The following is a 14,471-nucleotide window of genomic DNA, read 5'->3' as shown; positions in this document are numbered from 1 at the left end:
ATTATCACACATTTTGTGGGACTGCCCGCTTTTACACTCCTATTGGAAACAGGTGCTAGATGAAATTGACACTCATTTCCGGACCGAGCTGCCTCGCTTCCCCGCCTACATCCTCCTGGGGCTCCCTAACCGACTAACATACCCCTTGCGCTCCCGTAGGGGATGTCAGATTGCTATCGCCCTGGGCTTTGCGGTGCAGAATATCCTTACACATTGGCGCACTGCTACCGCACCCTTCCCTTACGGGGTGGTTACACAGGCTATGGCATGTACTGGGAATGGGGAAGTTTTCCCTTACCCTGGCTGGAAATATAGACCAGTTTGATGAACTTTGGCAGCCATTCCACTCCCTGCTGGCCACTGAATTTAGAGAAATCACCTGCCCGACATATCTTCGCCTATTATGGCTCACTACGCCTAAAGGGGAGGATCCCTGAATGTGCCCCACATAGGAGGTCCCTCCGTGACGGGGAACGAGAGACACAGGATTGGATAGGCCTGAGCACTGGACGGGGGGGAGGGAGGGAGGGGAGGGGGAGTTGGGAGGGAGGGGGTGGGGGTATTTTTTAGGGGGAGTTTTCTCCCTTTTTGCAGCACTGCCTATATCGGTCTCACTCTAATGGCTGGATCGCTTTTGGACTGTCTCCAGGTGGGCCACTGCGTCGCAAGCGTGTCACTAGCCTTTGCAGATCTGCATCACCTATACAATGTATGTTTTGTTTCTTTGTGCTGCTTCAATAAAAATGATTTAAACCTAAATACTTTTTTCTCTGATAATGATCCTACTTGTTAAATAGAGAACTTTTATTTACATCTTACTTGTTTCTCTTTTCATACTGTTGGTAGAGCTGCCAGATGGAGATGTGGGTGGCAACATAAATGATGCAGCCCTCAGTTACACATCATGTAAAGTCTGTGGTGGCACACATTACAAATAGCAACATGTTATGTTACATTAGTAGTTTGTGTAAGCGCGACAGCTGCCCCAGCAAAAAGGCATCCTGGCGCTGATAGATCTAAAAATGCAGTGCAGAAAGAAACAAGCTAGGCTGGGACAAACATCCCTAAGGAGGAGGAAACAGAAAGGTTTTGACGGCTTTCCGAAAGACGGATAGGTTCTCAATTCCATGGATGCCCACCAGCAATGAGTTTTAGAGCTTGGCTCCCAGCACCCGGAAGGAGCGACCACCCATGCGACATAGTTTGGTCCGAGGTATGATCACTTGATGTTGTACCAGCGAACGCAGATTACGCTGGGGCACATATGGAGTCAGAAGCGGACACAGGAGATCTGGGCTCCTGGATTTAAGAATCTTAAACGCCAGACAGAGAGCTTTGAACTGGATTCGAGACTCAATCGGAAGCCAGTGCAGCTTTCTGATCGTGGCTCTGGCAGAACATCTACGGGGAAGACCTACCAAGGTCCTTGTTGCCGAGTTCTGAACTCTCTGCAGACGTTCTATCTCGGCTTTATTAGCGCCCAAAAACAGCACACTGGTGTAATCCAGGCATGAAAGAATGGTAGCTTGGACAATAAGCTGACGCACTTTAGAGTAAAAAAACTTCAATATGGGGTAAGGCCCCTCAACAGACCCACACAGGTAGCTGCCACTATCTTGATGTGGGTCTGAAAGCTGAGCGAGGAGTCCATCCAAACTCCCAGGTTTTTGACTAAAGACTTGGATTCTGGCATGGTGCCCAAAGAAGATGGCCACCAATGCTCATTCCAGAGGGTGGTGTTCTTCCCTACAAGCAGCACCTCCATTTTGCCCACATTAAGCTGCAGGCAATTGTCAGTCATCCATTGGGCTACTGCAGCCATCCCGTCCAGAAATCTCGTGGCCGATATAGATGGCCCTTCAGTAAGTGTGATGACCAGCTGAATATCATCTGCATATGATACCAGCATGAGGTCCCATTCTTTAGCTACTACCACAAGCGGCTGCACATAGAGATTAAAAAGGGACGGGCTGAGTGCAGAGCCTTGAGGGACTCCCTGACCGATGTAATGGGACTGAGAAAGATGCGGAGGTGCCGACACCCGGAAGGATCTGTCCTTTAAAAATGAACGAAACCATTTCAGGGTGAGACCAGTGATCCCAACTGTCTCCAGACGGTATAGCAGGATGTCATGCGACACCGTGTCAAAGGCAGTGCTGAGGTCTAACAAAATCAGCGCTGCACTCTGACTGGCATCGAGAATCATCCGGAGATGTTCGGCCGTGGCCAGTAGGGCAGACTCGGTGCTGTGACCCGGCCTGAACCCATTTTGAGATGGGTCCAGAATGCCATTATGGTGCATGAATTGGGACAACACATTATTAACGTGGGCCTCAGCGAGCTTGGCCACCCATGGGAGAAGGGAAATCGGCCTAAAGATTTCTGGTTTAGATGGGTCCAGGGTGGGATTCTTAATGATAGGGGAGACCCATGCCTGTTTCCAGGCAGTAGGAACACTAGCCATAGAAAAGGACAAGTTGAGTATAAGACTCAGAAGCTGCTGGAAAAACATCAGAGATTCAATAAATTGTGCCGGCCTCATAGGATCTGCCGGAGATCCAGATTTAACTTTCCTACAATAGGCAGCTACACAATGTATTAAATATCAAATGAGTAAAAATAAAACAAGAAAAAAATCAAGGTCATGTATATTCCCCCTTGGAGAAGTCTGGATTAAATATCACACAACTTAGATTTTTTGATTAAATATTTTAGTCAATGTTAAAAATTCAAAATACTTTTTATCGCAATTTTAATTGAGGTTAGCACTCACAAATGTGTTAATGGGGCTTGTGATTCCAGAAACACACAGAAAGTTATTTCAGTGCATTCTAGGGGAAGCAAGATGGCAGTTGGCTGAGGCGACTGTTCGCAGCTTGTAATAATGCCTTGATGTAGTGATACCCCCGTGTGTCCCCCCTAAACTAAAAAATTAATGATGCTGATGAAGATTCTGAAAAGCTTGCTGAAACTGTTGAATGAGGAGGCTAGCAGCTGCACTCCTACTTGCAGGATCGAGGCCGGACAACACAAACTTCTACTAACCTGCGAGAAGTTCTACAGCACGCTCAGCGGCTCCGACTGCTGCCGCTCGCAGACGCATTTCTCGCCCAGGATGAAGCCAAAGGGGCAGCCGCCAGCTCGAAGGAAAACGGGGGCTGCTCTGGCCACATGCAGTCTGACCCTAGGTGGGATTTTGACATCTGCCCGCTCGAGGACAGAGATATGTGCTGGAGCAGAGACAGTGGCTCGACAGCCCGGGTGCCGAGGGCAGACCAGGACCCAGAGAAGAAGGGGAAGGGTGGGTCAGTGCCCCAGCAATGCCTGCCCGGTCCAGCGATTGTGGAAACGTTCAGAGGCTTCAGACTGCGACCAGGACTGGAAGCTGGAATGAGGATTGAGGAGCACGGTAAAGCAGAGGATCTGGATGAAGGAGCCCGGGAGACAAAATTAACGACCATCCTGCAGGTTAATGACAATCCGGCAATAGCTAAGCAGGCAATACTTTATCAAGCAATGCCCAGTTCAGCAGTGGCTGGCTGGCTGCCTACAGATACAGTACAACAGTGAAGGGGGGACAGAGACATACAACACAGGTGATCTGGATGTGGGGGAAAGGAAGGGAGCAAGGAAGATCAAAATGATGGTACCTGTATAAACTCTAGCAACAATACTCAGCTCGAAAATGTAATTAAAGATATGGTAAGTGGGGAGGAGGAAGGGACACAGAAAGACCACACAAAAAATCCCTCTGAGAAACCTCAACAGAGCAGAAATAAGAGAACCAAGGACAAAATCTCAGGGGACGTATGGTGTCAGAAGTCAAAGCATAACAGGGGAAGCAGGCACAATGTGAAAGACACTGATATAGAGGCAACGGATTGCTTCTACTCACTGTCAGATGATACCTGTTCAATGGAGGACTCTGCTTCCTTGCCAAGTACGAGTGAGAGAGAAAGTCTACCTGACACTAGTGGAATGGACTCTGCTGCAACCATGCGTAGAGCTAAAAGGAAGCCAGGGTTCTCAGAACCACTTTAAAAAAAGAAAAAAGGCCTACACTGGGACTACTCACCACCAAATCAATCAGTGGGGGATGCTGGGGCCTAAGCACTGGATTCTAAAGGCAGCCCTATCACGAAATTGGATGCTATTCTGCAATCCATCATGGCACTCTGGGAAGAAATAAGGCAGGACAGCAGACGCTCCCAGACAGCTATCCGTAAGGTGCAGGGGTCAGTATGGAAAGTTGTTAAAGTATGTAACGATATCTGTGACCGACTGACAGAGCTGGAGATAAGAATTACAACTCTTGAGACCGATATTGTAGCAACCAAGAACCAGACTGAATCGCATGAAGCCAGGCTAGTAGATATCCAATGGAAGTTGGAGGATCAAGAAAACCACCAACGCCTGAACAACCTACAGTTCCTTGGTTTTCATGAAAACAGGGAAGGCACTGACATGCGTCTTTATGTGGTGGAACTACTAAGAAAGGCATATCCCGATGTGGAAGGGTGGAACTGGACCCAAGAAATCCAACATGCCCACCGGGTCTCCTTGACCTTGAAAAAGCCAGCCAGAGCGGAAGCAAAGCCTAGACCTGTACTAGTTTACTTCAGGAACTATATCCTTAGACAGACTATCTATGGGAAATCCGGACCGTAAAGTAAATGCAGGGTGGATGATATTGAATTTTTCACCCGGCCTGACTTCTGCCATATAACTGTTGAGAGGCGGTGGAGGCTACTGCAGATAATTAGTCCATTACAAGTAAAAGGTGCACAAGCCTACATGAAGAACTCAGCAAAATTAAAAGTGGTAGTTGGAGATATGGCACATTTATTTATTTCCGAGATTAAAGCACAGGAATTCCTGGGAGAACCCAATGAGAGGATTCAGGGAAAGTAGGACTTAAAATATTGACAAACTGTTTAGATGATCAGGAGATATGATCTGGTATAGAAGAGAGATAAATTAGGGACTACTAGGTACTACACTCTTTTTCCTTCCCTTCTACTTTTATATAATCTTGAATGTGCTTTTCTTTTGGGAGGGGTTCTGCTTTAGCCTTCAATCTTTGTTGAAAACTTAATAGATATAAGGAGGAGGGCTCACTGATCATGGTGTAGGGCTGGTCCATCACTTGACGGACCAGCAGGCTGGTAGCTTCCGGGGGAAGGGAGAAGGGGAGAGGGAGTAGATGGTTGGGTCAGAGAAGGGGGTGGAGGGGCAGGTTGGGACGAGGCTTGGGAGAGTGAGGGAGGTCAGGGTTGGGGTGTGGGTGCAAAATAAAAAGGGGAAAAAAAAGCTAGGAATAGATAGAAAAAAGGGAAAATAGCAAGTAGGAGATAGCAGTAAGGTAAGGTTCAGATCGATGGGCTGCTTAGACAAATATTGATAAATTAAAGATCTGCTCAGTTAATGTGGGGAGGCTAAACAATAGAAGTAAGCAAAACAAAGTATATGAAATATTGAAGGCTATCAACCCTGACATAATCTGATTGCAGGAAACGCATATCCCATGGAGGAACAGGGATGCTCTCCCTCTAAGGGGCTATGACTTGGCCGTATTCTCTACCCGGACCTCCATGATCAGAGGGGTATCCATACATATTAAATATCAGGCGGAAACAGTGAAGCGTGCACTGGATCATGAATGAGGGCACTGGGCGGTAATTTCACTAACCACAGGGCTCACGTTAGTTGCTATATATGGGTCAAATCAGGACGATCCAAAAATCTGGGAATATCTGAAGATAGAGCTAGCCTCCTGGTCAGATCCTCTGATAATCTGTGGTGACCTCAATATACATCTAAGAAGTACCAAGGATCCAAACCAAAAATATAATGGGAGGAAGCTCAACTTATTTAGGGCACTGGCTACCTTCTAAGATAATCATGGCTTGGTGGTTGTCTTGGTTGAGAAAAATTCGAATAACCCAGGGTTCATCTACTTTTCACACCCACATAAAAAATATGTAAGTTTGGACTATTTTCTAGCCTCAGCTAAAATAATGGATGAGATTAAGATCAAGAAACTCCCGAAACTCTTCTCAGACCACAACCCATTAGTGCTAGAGGTAATAGGGCAGGTGGGTGCCTTGAAGCAGAGCAGTTGGACATTTGACAGAAAACTGCTAGTAAATGAAAAATGTCTTGCTCATATTAAACACTGGACCACTGAGTTTATAGATATAAATAGAAGCAGCGTCTCACGTAGAGTAGTGTGGGATACCTACAAAGCTTGTTTGAGAGGGGAGGTCATAAGTTATGTGGGTCAGCACGGGAAAAAATAGAAGGATGAGGTGAACTAACTAATAGACAGACTGGCCAAACTACAGGTAGAGCATGTGAGCTTGATTAGGAATGGGGGTCGGGAAGTGGTAATGAAGGAGTATGCAGCGAAACTATCCATAGTAAAAGCAGAGATCAATAGTAGGCCTGGGCGGTAAATTTTGTTCTGCTCGCGGAATCGTGGAATTTGGGTAATTTCGCGTTAAGCAGAGAACGGAAAATTGACCAAAATTCTGCTTTCCGCGACATTGCGAAATGTTTTGCTTGTTCAATTTCTCAAAATGCATGTTCGCGAGATATATCCCCTCGAGCATGCAAACAGCAATTGCGAACAGGAAAAAAGCATTGTGAACAAGCAATTCCGCTGAATTTCTGCGTGTTCACAGAGATTTTTTACAGTTTCGCGGAGATTTGCGTAATGCGATTATGCACATTCCGCCCACCCCTAATCAATAGCTACTTTCAGGAAAAAGTGCCCCAAGACTTTCAGACGCACAGGGCTATGAGTATGGAGAGTCAGCAGGTAGACTACTGGCTCTATGCACAATTAAAAAAACTGCCAGAAATCGCATAGCCAAAATTATGAATAGCAGTGGTCAATAGGAGACGAGATCTGTGGACATTGTTGGAGTGTTTGAGCAGTATTGCATGAGGCTGAATCAAACTGACCCTCCAGCAGCTGATTTAATGACTCTAGATGATAGGTGGCTGCTGCTTAAAAGAATAGATGAAAATACTTCCCTTGAGCTAAAGGAAGAGTATGCAATGGGAGAGATTCTTGATGCAGTAGGCTCCCTCCCTTCAGGGAAAGCAGCCGGCCCAGACAAAATTCCTCTAGAGCTATACAAAGTACTTCTACACGAGATCACCCCGATTATGCAGACCTGTTTCTAGATGTGCAGTATAGCGGGACCCCACCCCCAGCATGGTAAGGAATGGACATAGTGATATTTGCCAAAAAGGGGAAACCATCTGAGTTACCAGCTTCTTACCTTCCAATCTCGCTGATGAACCCTGATGTCAAAATCTACTCAAAAGTTATAGCCAATCAACTATATAAATTCATAGCGGCACTGGTATCACTGTGGCAGCATGGCTTTGTGCCAGGTAGGGGAATCACCGACCCCATCAGCCAGTTCATTTCAATATTAGATATAGGGGAAGCAGAAGGTAAGGATCTGCAGTGGTCCTCTTAGACACCAAAACAGCCTTTCACCTGGTATGGTGGCATGGGGGGGCTCTCTTAGAGAGAGGGCTGAGTCCACAACTGCTGACCACTATTCGGGCCATGTACTGTAAACCGTATTCACAATTACAGGTGATGGCTAACATGTCGCGAGAATTTAGATAGCTAGAGGAACAAGGCAGGGTTTGCCTTGTACCTGGACCTTTTTAGTAACAGATTGTACACAACAGTGGAATAAAACCCGTAACCTGTAATGGGTACAGTACAAAGATCATAGCACATGCAGACGATATTGCAATAATCACCACAGAACCAGATAAGGCAAACAGAGAGGTGGAAATCATGGCAGAGGAGTTTGGAATAAGATCAGAGTCTCTCCTGAATAATGAGAAGACACTAATTATATGCACTCCCCACTGCTACACCCAAGACCCTTGTAAAGTTTCTAACTTTATATGGAGTTACCAGAAAGCATGACAAGCCCTGAAAAGCATGACGCTCTCTTGTGAACGAGGTGGGTGGGGCGTTCCGAATTTATTATTTTATTACTGGGTTGCCGCTCTACAGCAGATGAGCACACTACTACTACTAGGTATATGTTGTGGGGAGTGGCCCCTTCCCACTGACAAGTGCGCTCAGTAATCAATGAAACATGCTAGTTTCTTCACTGGTTTTAATTCATTTTCTTCAAATTTATTTCAACATGTGGACAAATCAAAGTTTCATGTATTTTCAATTTCCGTGATTCGTGTGAAAAATTTCCATATTTGTCTCAATTATATCTCCAATGGTCAATTTGGAGAAAATGAATTAAAACCAGTGAAGAAACTAGCATGTTTCATTGATTACTGAGCACACTTGTCAGTGGGAAGGGGCCACTCCACACAACATATACCTATTTATAAGACAAGGGTGGACGCCTTGTGACATGAGTTGCGCCAACAAAAAAAGTTTAAAACATTCAAAGAATCTTGAATAAATGAGTGCACGAGGATAACACTTTCTTTGTCACACTACTACTACTACCTGCCTTCAATATACCATATATCCATCGGAAAAGAGGCGGAAGGTCTCTTTCTCTGACTATTAGAGCCAAAGTACTATAAAAAGACACAATTCAAGTGTGTCAAGGCGGCCTGGAAGATCTGGAAAAAGGTCAGCAGATTGTTGAAAATCTCTAGATACAACAGATATACACCTATATGGTGCTCCTCTCTATTTCCAGTCGCATTTTACAATGCAATGGCTATTCATTGGGAGCAGGCAGGAATCAACAGGATTGCAAATCTGTACAATAAAGCTGAGAATATATCATTTTCAGGTCTTATAAAAGAATATGGTGTGAACAGTAGAATACAATTTAAGTACATACAGATCTTGGAGTGTCTCATGCGCCTCCCTAGCAGGTCCCCTAACCTAGCTAAAATCCCAATCTTGGAAACAGCAAGTCGCCGGGATGGTAGGATTAGAGACTACTACCAAGCCCTAATGGAGGCAAAAATTGAGGCAAAATGGGCAGCCAAGCTGGGAGAAGGGGATGTTGACCTGGATATGTTCCTGGCCCTGGAAAACTCCCCAAGTTTTGAGAACGCGATCAGGGAGGTCCTTTGGGTGTCCACTTTTCCAGCCTTTACTGTAACAATGCATCCCCAATACCAGAGAGGACATAGGGCCAGGCACTGTAAGTCACCTCCCAATCTGCATTGATTTCAATGTGGACGAGGTGATCCTGGCTATTAACCTCTTCACTGCAACGCGAATTTCGCCGCAGTGCTGAACATTCCAATCGCGGGCGTGGTCATGATGGCTCCCGGCCGTCATGCGCACACGCCCACCATGACTCATGACGGCCAGGGGCCGTCATGAGCATGGAAAAGGTTAATGTAAGTATAGGGGGAAAAGCTCCAGGACATTACAGTATTCATGTTGATTTATATAAATCCTGCCCATTGCTTTGGGGCCCACTTTTAACCCTGGTACTAAGGACTTGCTGCACACAAGGGTTTCCCCCGACATGGATGGAATCCATTCTCGTTCCTAACTTCAAGAAAGGCGATCGTAATGATCCGGCCCAGTACAGACCCATTTCTTTGTTAGATTCCCTTGTAAAAGTGGCTGGACGCATAGTCTTGAACAGACTGCAGTCGTGGGTGGAGGACTCAGTGGTCATCTCAGAGCTACAGTACAGATTACATCAATGTCTCTGTAATTTGGAAACTTAGTTTGAACCTGAACCTTATAATGAGTAAATACATGCAGGCAAAAAGAGTGAGCCTTTTTATGTGTTCTGTCGACTTAAGTTTGGCATTTGACTGTGTCAATCACTAGAAGTTGTGGCACATCCTAGAGGACATGGGAGTGGAAATTTCATTATTCAACTTCCTCAAACAGTCGTACTTAGACGCTCGGGCTAGGGTGCGTTATGGTAGAACTGGTGAACTCAGTCCTAGTTTCCTTGTTAGAAAGGGTGCTAAGCAGGCGTGCATTTTAGCACCCCTCCTTTGAAACCTTTACCTAAACAGCCATGGGGTCACTTTATCAAGGGAATGCCGAGACCCACACAGTCTAAGTAAATGGACAATTGGTGCTTTGCTATACGCGATGATGCGGTCTTGCTTGCCCGCACCCCAATAGGCCTGCAGAAAATTGTGACGAGTTTTGCCTCTTATATGTCGAGCCTGGATCTCCATGTTAATATTGGTAAAACCTTTGTAATGAAATGCAGTAAGCCCAGTGTGAAGTGCCGTAACATTTGTATTAATACAAAAAAACTTTAATTTACTAATCACTTTTCCTACCTGGGAATTGTCTTTTGATAATAGGGGCCTAAGGTCAAAAGCCATTAACTGTAGAAAACTGCTTTTCGCCAAAGCCATCAGTGCCTTGATTAGTTTTCCAGGAAGTTAGGAAAGCGCCCTATCGAGAACTTGTTGATAATATATAAAGCTAAATGTATCTCAGTTGCTCTATATGGAGCTGACATTTGGGGTTATGCTAATGTAGAGTCCATTCAGCAAGTTGAGAATAAGATTTTGAGATTTTAATTAGCCGTCCCAAATTCTACGGCTACGTATATTTGCCATGCCGAATTAGGGCTGTCATACCTGTCCAACCTTATTAGAATCCAGTCAATTTTATTATGGCATAAGGTCAGGACTGGCGTTACTAGCGCCCTTAATCGGACGTGATCAAAGACTGTCTGAACTTGCAACGGGCCAAACGTATTCCTTGGCTCGCCTATGTCAAAAATGGTATGCATGACCTAGATTGCTCAGATTACTTTGCTAACCCCGATACCCTGTCTCTTATCTCAAGTAAGGATCTCAAGGCTTTATGTAATAACCACCTGGAGACGATTAGATTGTCATCTAATATCATGAAAATCTCAGTCAGCGCTAATCAATTGCTCTTGACTCAGCCAGGAATCCAATCCTACTTATTAACAACCCAAAGAAATTATGACAGGATTGTATTGTAATTGTATTTATATAAGGCTTACTACCCCTGACGAGGCGTGGTAGCGCTTTTTTGGCGAGTAGCACACTACTCCGCGACCCATAAAGGATTTGTGTTGAATTAGAATAGTGAAATATGAAAGTAATTAAAGTGGTGGATAGGTTAGTCAGTTATTTGGAGGGATAGCGGAAGGATAGAAGAGGAAAAAAGATTTGTATTTATATAGTGCTTGTCACCCCTGATGGGGTGTTGAAGTGCCTTTTTTTGGGGGCGGGGGGCAGTAGCACGCTACTCCGGAAACCCATAAAGGACTATTTGTGAATTAGTATGGTGAAATATGAAAGTAATTTGAGTGGTGGATATTAGTCAGTTATTTGGAGTGATAAGGATAGCGGAGGAATAGAGGGGGGAGAAAGCCCTGAAGGGGTGTTGAAGCGTTTTTCTGGCGAGTAGCACGCTACTCCGGAAGCCATAAAGGAGTAGTGTTGAAAATTAATATAGTGAAAAATGAAGTCATTTGAGTGGTGGATATGTTATTCAGTTATTTGGATAGAGAAGGGTAGAGGTAGGATAGAAGAGGGAAAGAGGTTTGTATTTATATAGCGCTTACTACCCCTGAAGCGCTTTTCTTTGGTGAGTAGCATGCTACTCTGGAACCCTAAGGATTAGCGTTGAATTAGTATAGGGAAATATGAAAGTAATTTGAGTGGTGGATATGTTAGTCAGTTATTTGGATTGAGAAGGGTTGGGGAGGCATAGAAAAGTGAAAAGGTTTGCATTTATAGAGCGCTTGTAAACCTGATGGGGTGCTGAAGTGCTTTATTTTCGGGTAGCACGCTACTCTTGAACCCATAAAGGATTAGTGTTGAGAATTAGTATGGTGAAATATGAAAGTAGTTTGAGTGGTGGATGTGTTATTCACTTAGATAGAGAAAGGTAGCAGAGTGATAGAAGTGGGAAAAAGTTTTGCATTCATATAATGCTTGCTTACCTCTGATGAGGTGTTGAAGCACTTTAATGACAAGTAGCACGCTACTCTGGGTTGGGACTCATAAAGGATTAGTGGTGAATTAGTATAGTGGAATATGAAATTTGAGTAGTGAACGTGTTAATCTGTTATTTTGATAGAAAAGGATAGTGGAGGGATAGGAGAGTGAAGGATTTTGTTTTGGGAGGTCATAGCAGTAGGAGGAGGCTTTTGGATGAGTAAAAAGGGGTTGTGGAGGGGAAGAGTCAGAGGGAAGAGTATAGAATTGTTTGTATTGGGAGATCGATATAGTAAAAGAGGTGTCACTTGATGCAAGAAGGGGTAGAGTAAGGGAGCGTCTAGAAAGGGTTATTTTGGAGTTCATAGTAGTGGTTTCGGGTTTAGGATAAATGAGAGAGTGGGTGTAGAGGATATATTGATAGATGTATAAGGTGAGAAAGAGGGTAGTGCATTGGAAAGAGTAGTAGAAAAGTTTGAGATGAGTCAGAAAGTTGAGTTAGAAGATATATTGAGAGACGCATAGGGTGAGAAATAGGGTAGTGCATTGGATATGCTGAATTAGAAGAAAGTGATAAATATATAGATCCATGAGTACATTGAACATATATAGACACACAAAGGAGGTAGGTATATGTAGATTCAATATATCAATAGAGGTACAGTATGAGAAATAGGGTAGTGCATTGGATATGCTTTTCAGGAAGAAAGTAACAAACACACAGATTCAAGTACATTGAAGGCAAATATATGCACAATGGAAGTACATGTAGACCAAAGATGCACCAGATATACTCTGGTTTTCAAGTGCTATTGTACTTTTGTTTTGTATTTTATTTTTTTAACATAATTATTATACAAAGCAATACACAAAGATAGGTACATATCTATAGTAAAAATAAATGATTATATACAGAGGGCTATGCTGTAGATTTCTGTTTGCATATGGTGCTTATGTGGGGAAGAGCCAATTCTTGAGCATTTGTCTGAAGATAAGGTGGCTGTCCTTGGATCCAATGTTGGGGGTGAAGAGTTCCTTAGTTTGTCTGCTTGAACAGAGAAGGATGTGCCACCCATGGTTTTTTTCTTGTATCTTGGAATTTTGAGGCGAGGTGGCATTTTAGAGCGGAGGTCCTTTGTTGAATGTATTTGGTGATTTTATTCCTGATGAAGAGCGGTCCCATTCCATCTATTGCTTGGTGGGTATACAAAGCAGCTTGAACGTGGATCTTCTGGCGAGATGTGGTCTCCCGATTTGATATGCAAGAGTAGTCTGGCAGCCGAGTTCTGAATCCGTGGTAGTCTTTTCCTGGTCGTTAAAGGTGATCCGTGGTAGAGGCTATCGGAGTAATCGAGTTTGGACAGAACAAGGGAGATTGTAGCTTGGACCTTGTGTGGAAATCCCAAATGAGGGAAATTTATAGTAACAAAGCTTGATCTTGCTAGTTTGTCCACCTGGGCATTCATCAATAGCTCGGAGTCCATGGTCATTCTGAGGTTTCTTACTTCCTTTGATACTTTAGGTGGTGATCCCAGTTCATCAGGCCAGGCGGCAAGCGGGTAATATTATTTCCAATCGCCACACGTGAGTATTTCTGTTTTGGAAGCATTCAATTTGAGGTGGCTCCAAATCATCCACTGATCCACGTCTCTGAGACAACTGAAAATTGGGGAGATTCCAATGTCTTTGGGGCATTCCATTTGAATGAGTATTTGTGTGTCATCTGCATAGTTATAGCACAAGAGGTGAAATTGATTGATAAGTACCAGTAACGACTTCATGTAGAAGTTGAAAATCATGTGCGAGACGATAGAGCCTTGAGGTACCCCTGCTTTTGTCAAGTATGGTTTGGATGAGAAAGGAGAGGTATGGATGACATTAGCTCTGTTTCAAAGGTAGGATGTGATCCAGTCTAGAGCAGTCATCTATATGTTGGCTTCATAGAGTCTTTGTTTCAGAGTGTCATGGTCAACCATGTCAAAGGCAGCCGAGAGGTCCAAGAGTAGAAGTGCAGCAACCCTTTGCTCTCTACTACGTTTTTCAGGTCATCCCAGACGGCAAGGAGGGCAGATTCTGTGCCTCTTCACGGACGGAAACCTGTTTGGAAGTCTGAAAGTATGTCATTATCTTCAATTAATTGTGATATCTGGGTGAATGCTGCTCTTTCGATCAGTTTGCCCAGGAACGGTCCATTTGTAATGGGTCTGTAGTTGTCAGGGTTCCGCGGATCCAAGTTTGTTTTCTTCAGTAAAGGGCTTATGTATGACTTTCTGACTTCTTCTGGAAATATTCCGGTAGTCAAGGAATCGTTGATGATTCTTCTTACTGGAGTGGCAGCATAGGTTGTTAAAAGAATTGTCTTGAAAGTTTGTGGTGGAAATGGGACAGAAGGGCTGCCGGCAGGCCTGCTTGCTTTGACCAGGTCCATAGATTCATTGTGTGAGATGTGTTTGAAGGAACTGAGAGGCTGGGTTAGAGTATTCGAGGATTGTTGTTTTGTCAAAGGGTTAATGCTGGTGCTCTGTCTCCATTTTAAGTATGAGTCC

Source organism: Lissotriton vulgaris, chromosome 6 (genome assembly GCF_964263255.1).
Source record: "Lissotriton vulgaris chromosome 6, aLisVul1.2, whole genome shotgun sequence".
In the NCBI taxonomy this organism is placed as follows: Eukaryota; Metazoa; Chordata; class Amphibia; order Caudata; family Salamandridae; genus Lissotriton; species Lissotriton vulgaris.
The sequence above is the reverse complement of the archived record's forward strand: the minus strand, read 5'-3'. Positions refer to the sequence as shown.